General features: G+C 36.1%; 1 protein-coding gene across 1 annotated transcript in view; it reads right to left on the reverse strand.

Moving 5' to 3' along the window:
• plekhf2 (pleckstrin homology domain containing, family F (with FYVE domain) member 2) overlaps positions 1-6,648 on the reverse strand; it is a 23,458-nt gene extending 16,810 nt beyond the window's left edge. The window contains exon 1 of the mRNA XM_037676784.1: positions 6,553-6,648. The gene's annotated coding sequence lies outside the window, so the exon portion shown is untranslated. The remainder of the gene's footprint in view (positions 1-6,552) is intronic.
• Positions 6,649-8,341: the final 1,693 nt, after the last annotated feature.

Below are 8,341 nucleotides of genomic sequence, written 5' to 3' on the forward strand. Positions count from 1 at the left end.
AAAAAAAAACAAATAAAAGATGCTATTTTGCTTGCAGAGTAAACAGAGATTGGGTAGATTGGTTTCTTGCCAATCTGGTAGTGCATTTTTATGCCTATTAAAATTGAAGACGCAGCTACAGCAATGGAATACTAACCATTATCCCTTCAAGCACAAAAACACACTCTCCATATTCCTATATACCTGTAATCTTTTTGTTTACCTTTGAACTGGTTGGCGAGTCAGGGCAGAGGTAACGGGCTCACTTTATGCACGTAATCCGCATCCATTTATAAACTGAGATGTTGGATTACGTGCTTGTGCTATTGGATTACACAGGAAATGAGTTGAGACTTCTTGTGCTTGCAAAGTAAATGGATAGACTGAGTAAATGTGTTGCTGGCCTGTCTAATAGTACCTCATAAGCTCTAGCAGAACCAGTTTTACCAGAGTAAGAGAGACAAGGGAGAAAGCAAAAAAGAAAGAACCTGTCTGAACTGACTGACTTGATAGAAGTAAACTGAAGGTCTCGTTCAAAAGGTGAAGTGGTTCATTACTTGTTAATGGTTTTATGTGGTGCTTTGGTAAAACGGAACTCTAAAAAGACCAGATTTTCATGATCAGAATCAGTCATCCGTTTGTTAATTTTCATTTGACAAAATCAACAGTAATTCCACACCCAGCCTCCTACTTTCAGTCATCTAAGGAAGTGCATAGTGAGAGTGCCCAAAAGACATGTGATACTTTAGAAACTTGACTTTTCATTGCCATCAGCTTGAGGAAAAGCAGAATTAAACAGCTTTAACATTGTTCAAAATGTTCCGTTATCAGATAATATTTAGAGTAATCCATGTTTCTGTTTCCAATTGTCTTCTATGTTTAGAGCTTGTTTTCAAAGTTATATTAGTTATGCATCAATTACAGTCACAGCATGCCATTATATTGGTGCAAGCGTGCAAAGAAGTCCTTGTACAAGAGAAAACATGTGTTGCAGGATTTATGTTCAGTGAAGTGAGCGATTGCCAGATTGGAGAATAAAAAGCACTAAAGTGGACCTGGAAATTCCAGTCTCTAATTTGGCAATGGGGCAGAAGACCAAAAGAGCCATGGTAGGGTTTTTGGTTTGAGGGACGGTTGCAAAACCTAATGACAGTTACTTCTAAAGCAAGATCTCAAGACAAGTTTCCGTGTGTCTGTTCATATTTTCTATAATGGTCTTAAATAGGGATGGCGTGCAACTTCATTCTTTATTAATTTTTTATATAAAAGAACAATTTCTGAAAATAACATGCAATTACGTGCTGCCACATTTGCATTTTGTTAGCATTTTCTGTACTGGCTGACATTTTGGAAAGCCAAAAATGGATTGTGATTGAAATGTACCTGTGCAGCCCTATTTTCTATCAGTCAAGTTGAATTCCTCCACAGTCACAAGCCTGAATGACTATCAGCTGGTAGCCATCACACCAATAGTTATGAAAAGATTAATGAACGAGTGGTTATGGCCCACAAAGACACCATCAAATTCAATGCTGATCCCCACCAATATGCCTACTGGGAAAAACAACAACAACAAAAAAAAAACAGTCCACAGAGGATGCCATCTCCTCTGTGGATCACACTTACCTCACCCTTGGCACTGGCTACCCCCAGGGAAATGGGCCACCTGCATCATGAGGGACTCCACCCACCATGCATGCACACACCATTTTCACTCTCCTCCTCAGGAGAAAAATACAGCATCAGGAGCAGAACAAGGAGATTGAGGAACAGCTTCTACCCTAAAAATCTGTTGAACTATAGTGGGGCTCTGTCACATTCCTGGGAGTCACAAAACCATCTCATTGATAGCTGCTTCCATTGCAATCTTTATTTGTTAATTTTCTAAAAATTTATGATTGCACTTTATTTTACAAAGATTGTATTATTTTCCCTGCCATGCTTAACCAGGACCTGAGCAACTAGTTTCTTTGCACATCATGTACCACATGTGATGTGAATGACTGATTCTTGATTTAGGAATATATCCAAATTAAAAAAGTTATCAAGAAATATGTGAAAAATAACCTCTAATATACAGGCCAAGTGATAACAGTCAATCATCTACAAGTACAAACTCCTACACCAGTAGGTTTCCTTTTCTGCTGTATAAGTGGGTATTTTTTTTTTTTTTTATCTCATTACTTAGAAAGGTCACAAGTCAAATCCTAATAAGGTGGCAAGTACTGTGTAAAAAGTCACCAATTCATTTTCAGTTAGAGTTTAAATGAAAATGAAGCCATCACCAAGTACAGCGGCCACACAGAAGATATCTCATGTTGTACATGACCCAATTACCCCCCCCCACAAAGAACTAATACCGCATGGAACACAAAGTAAAAATCAAAAAAGTCCATGCTCAATAATCCAGGTATACAATCCAACAATTTTCAGTCATGACCTGACTGAAAATTGTTGGACAATGTAAAAATGTTTCAGACATTGTAAAGTTTTATCTCGCACCACATTTCCTGTGCAAATTTCCTCCAGCCAAGGTGTTCTGTAAAATACTGAAACAAATTAATTATAAGACTATAAAATATGAAATTTCAATAAAGACTTTTTATTTAATATAATTCCACATCTAATTTTAAATGACATCCATTATGATAAGCAGTTATTCTGCACTACAGAAATTGATCAATCTGGACTTCCACCAGAAAATATATCATAAAACTCAGATAATACTTTGTAAATCTGTCTGTCAATCAGTGCTTTAGAGATATATTTAGCTCCTTCTGTTTGCAGTTCTGCAAACAAAACATCCATCCATCCATTAGTTACCTGCTTCATCCTCTTTCAGGTCCTGGGGTTCACTGGTGCCCATGAGGCAATAAAATAAAATAAACTATTAAAACTACCAGTGTTTGCACTGTTTCCTAGACAAACAGTTTGTCTTGTTTCAGAATAAACACTGCTAAAATTGAAATAATATGGAAATAAAATTTAGTTCAACAAGTGCATTTTCTCCCCCTTTTTTTTTTTATTTTTTTTTAGAATTTTCAGTGTATTTTAAGTGCATTATTATTAAAGCCACATTAAAAAAATTATTTTTATAATTTTTTAATATACTGTAATTTTCTTTTTATTGTCGTTTCCATAGTGTTGTATTCTTTGAACTATTCTTTGACTACTTTCAACACTACCACGTGCATTCCTTTATCAATATGCAAATGAAAAAGATCATGCTGCAAAGTGAGTCATGAAAGAAATGCACCACATCACAACGATGACCAAACTTAACTGCATAGGCACATAACCCAGACTGGGTTTGTTGCAGCGCCTCAAACTGAAGAAGATTTTTTTTGGATAAAAGACTAAATGTATCAACAAAGAATTTGTCTATAGAGGACCTGACTCAACCTTGTTAGATTTAACCTCAGATGTTTCTCTGATTGGACACACCTAATTTGAACGAATAAAAGATTAGCAGGATACTGTATAACTTCAGCACCTGCTCAAGAAGGGCAGGGAAACGACTAAAACAGAAGATAGTGGCCCTTAAGGACCAGGATTGAGTACCACTGCTATACCTGATGGTACAGTAGTCCCTCATTACTTCGCGGTTGGACTTTCACAGACTCACTCTATCGTGGTTTATGTACATGTATATACATATTTTCCCCAAAATAAAAAATAAAATAAAAAGGTAAAAATGCGCAGCCATTTTGTAGGTTTTTTTTCCTCCCATTAAGCCTTCACTGTTTTTCCAGTCTAAAGAACTAGGTTACCCAGAAGCCATCAGTTCACTTCCCAGAAGTCAACACTGCTTTCAACCACTATTTCTGCAAATGGAGGGAAAGTTTTGCAACGCAAAGTCCTAAGTTCTGTAAGGATCAGTGCACAGAACTGGCAGAAAAGTCTCAAATAATTCTAAAGCTGAACTCATCCTTCAAGTTGTATCTTCACTGCTGAGTAGGTGGGCTGCAGCTGATCTGGACTGAGTGTGACCTGGATCCTGGGAGCGCAGTGCTGGTCCGGACCGGGCCAGAGGTGGTGGACTAAATCCTTGGCAGCTTTGCTCGTGGAGCGACAGCATGTGCACATCAAGCTGGATGGGGCGGTGGACTTCAGTCATGCTGCACCGGACTTTTTTCATCTATCGGGTCAGACTGGAACCGAACCGTTCCTGTTCTGCAGAGCCTGTTAAGTAAAATTTAGTAGCTATATATACTTATATGTAGATTGTTGTTAAAATTAGTAGATTTAAGGGCTTCACTGCTGCAGGATAGGTCACCAGAAACTAACCAAGTCAGAATAGAACAGAATTGGACCGGAACAAGAGCCACTGTTGTTCTGCAGAGATAGCAAGTAAAATTTAGTAGCTACATATATTGTTAAAATTTGTAGGTTTAAGAATTTAGAACATTGCAAGAGTGTGGTAAGAGTTTCTAAAGCCTTAAAATAAAGTTTCCAGTACTTGAACTTCTGTATCCCTACTTCAGTTTTTCACTTATCGCTGAGTACGGAACCCCAGCGATAAATGAGGGACTACTGTACTACCACAGGTGTCACATCTGCACTTGATTGCTTCTAAGATATTTTTCCCACAATCACAGTCGTAGATCAGGCATCCTGCTTAGCCAATCCTGCATTAAACTGTCAATTACCAATAAATGTCAGTGTGCGCGGGATCATGGGTGCACTCCCATCGCTATCACCATACTTTTAACACTCCACCTTGGACCCAAATACACAGTCCCCACAACGATAAACCACCACAACATGCCAACAGAAGTTTTGTACGTGGTTAAAACATTTAATGAAGAGCAAATACACGCCCAAGACCTTGCAAAGACCATCTAACTGGTAGATTTTAGTAGTTTCAATATTTATTGTTGGTATGGTATAAAGTTTATTCATTTTAAAAAAGTACAAAACAATTCCATAACAATATAAAAAAAAGATACAAAAGATTTAAAATGAAAGGCAGCAGAAAGAAGAAAAAATATTATTATATCTGCCCATTTTTTCAAACAATTATTTCAATCATAATAATTTTCAAGTAACAGAACAAAATGAATAACTCTAATTTTTCTAATTCTAATACAAAAAACACACTAAGCTACTTCATATATATATTTAACAATCCAGTTTTGATCTTTTATCAGTTTTGATATTTGATAGTTTGATATTTGTATGTTTATCAGAAAGTGAGGTTGTTTATTTATTTTTTATTAGAAAATGAGTACCGAACAAAAAACGCCATTCAAAATTTGGATGATGTAAAAAAAAAAAAACAAACATATAATAAAGACAAAGCAACTGTCATGATAAAAATGGGAGGAGAAAAAAAAAGCATCACTTTAAGGACATTGTTGACCACAAGTTAAAGTCACTTCCTTCTCCAACATCACTGGCAGCTAGTGTGGCTCTGTTGCAACAGTGTGCACTTCTGTTTGACTTGCCATGAAACACAGATCCCCTCACCAATGACAAAGTAATGCTTCAATAAAGTATATCGAAGTCATAAAAATAAAAATCAAAGGGGTAAAAAATGCAGAAAGCAGACAGAAATAATAACATGCATTTAAACAGTGTCAATATCAAAATAAAAATGCAAAACATTGCCAAAAGGCTTCAGCTGATGTCATTAAGTATACATTTTTAAACTTTGTACTTTTAAATGTATTCTTTATTTTGGCAGGAAAATCCAGCCTCGAAATATGGGTGTGCCAACTAAAAAACAATTAGCTTAGTGCATCCAGACAGAACATATATATTATATATGTGGCTCAATGAGACTAACCTGTATAAATAAAGGCTAAATGAAAAAAAAAAAAATATATATATATATATATATATAAATAAAGGGAAGTTTGACATGTCTACATCTTTGGGTGCAGAGATGCTACATTGCACAATATGTATATGGTGTTTTTTTGCACTTAATGTAGTTTATCTATCCATCTATCTATATCTATATATCTCTCTCTTTATAAAAAAAAAAATATATATATATATATATATTTATATTAAGTTTCACACATTTCAAATCCACAAATGTGTAATGATGGTCTAATTTTTTAAGCCATAACTTTGCAGTGCATGATTTACAGACTGCATTACTTAAAAAAATAAACTTCTTAATAAATGGAGCCGCCATGCTGCTGGGAATAAACCAGCACAATCATTTCGTCCAACCAGCGCAGCAGAAGCGAGACATGAAGTTACCACAACTTCCCGAGACAAAACTCAAAAGTTAAAATCACTTTTATGAACTCCTCGACCAAGTTAGCAAAGTAGTTAGCCAGCTAGCTAAGATGTTAGCTTCAAAACATATCAGTTTCTTCTCAACCGAACACAACTTTGTTCTTCTTATTCTGTTTGACCGTACATAAAACAGATGCTTATTTTAAAACTGGATGTGTTTTAATAAAAAAAAACTAAAAAACTAAAATCACGAGGCGCACTTTTGCACGCCGTTACGCATGAATGAGGAAAGCAGAGGAGCTCAAACCCACAAAACGAGCGTTAGCCAATCAGCAAAAAGTATCAACAGATACAACTTTGAAAACGAATAAAACTACACACCTGACGGTAGCTCTTGATGTATGGTAACTTCTACTGCGTCTTGAAGTTCAGCTGTGTCCCAGATAATATCGAAAAGCTGCAACTCTCCTTCAGAAACTCACCGCTTGGTCCGAGGACACCGACAGCCGCTGGAAACTCCGACGATTAAACAACAACATGGCAGCGTCGAGCTGCGTTCACGGACCACTGGATGGCTGGGATATATTACACTTACTGCGCTGAGTATGTTGAGCAACAACAACAACAACAAAAAAACATGTAGCTGCACTTTATAACTCCATTGTTAAAATGAACATCTACTAAAAGTATCGCAGTAATGCTAATAAATGTTTTATTTATAATCGACTGCTCAAACAGGAAAAGGTTAATACAAAAGTGCAGTGAAGGCACCAGGAGTTGGACCAGGAGCTTATGGGAGGAGACCTGCCTGAAGTTCAGGAACGGATATAAGACAGGACTTGATGTTTTTAGGCAAGAATGGACTGATACTAAAGCAATTACAAGGAATGTTTCCATAGCATCGCAGACAAACAAAATTTCTGAGACTTTCTTCCACCTCTAAATGCCAGAGGCAGCAACATCCTGTTGGTACTGGCAAAAAAGCAGCTCAGCAGCATCCAGAATTAATTAAATTCAACATTTTTTAGGAAGCAGGCACAAACGTCCACCTTACTTCGCCCTCTGTAGAGACTAAAAAGCCTTCTCAATTTAAAAGGCAATTTGAGTTCATGACTCTTTTTTTTTTTCCAGGCCTTTTAACCACGTCACATGTCTTCTCTGTCAACAGATACAACCTGCAAAAAAATATATATATGTCAAGTTTTTGTTAGCTTTGAATTAAACTTTGCAGGGTGTGTGAAGAAGTTGACTAAAACAAATACATAAATAACAAAAAAGGTAACTATTTGCCTGCACTTTCTTTTTTGTTGTTGTTCTCAAACACTATAAACCAAACAGACTAAAATATTTTTTCGTTTTTCGTGGCAAAATGTCCTTACATTATTTAGAAATATTCTCAAACCTGAAAATAAATTAGGTGTTGACGCGTTATTATGCCCAGTGGCACATTTGCAGCTTGAAATATGTTTTTTCGATTTGGCTCAAAAAGAAGGTGAGCGTCAGAGCAGCCACCACACAGACTTTAATGTGTTTTGTTTCTCTCCATCAGTCCATTGATAAATCCAAAAGGAGTCGCTGTAATTAGACTCTTACATCATCAAAGCTCTTAAAGCTGCTCTGAGACACTGAGAGGAATCAGATTAGGTGTCTGTGCTCATAGAAACACTAATCACCTCTGAGAAGACGTCACAGTGTTGGTCTCAGTAGTTGTAATGGATAGCGTAACGCAAGTGAATTTAAGAAACACTTTACACAGTCAAACAATCTAAAAGTTTACAGACTGGAGAGTGATATATCATTCAATATTGAAATAACAAACAAAAAAGGGTTTTGTCCTGCTCCCTACGGCCACCAGACTTATTTTTTTGTTTTATTTTTGTGATATGCATTCCATCAAATAATGCAAAACATTTAATTACGTTTAAACTTTTCTTAGTTATTCTTTCTTCTGTTGAATTATTTTTGATATGTGCATATAATATATCACAAATCAAAGTGTGTGTTGTTGTTGTTTTTTTTTTTTTTTTTTAGATAGCTGGCAAAAGACAAAAATAACTAATCAATTTTTCTCTTTCCTAACGGTCTGCCAGTTTTGGAGCTTGAGTTTTCAAGCCTATTTGCTTCCTGAAGGCATCTACCTGAAAAGACTTAGTCTATTTTAATCATGCCT

The sequence above is a fragment of the Nematolebias whitei genome, chromosome 5 (genome assembly GCF_014905685.2).
Source record: "Nematolebias whitei isolate Nwh7 chromosome 5, NemWhi1, whole genome shotgun sequence".
NCBI classification, from domain to species: Eukaryota; Metazoa; Chordata; class Actinopteri; order Cyprinodontiformes; family Rivulidae; genus Nematolebias; species Nematolebias whitei.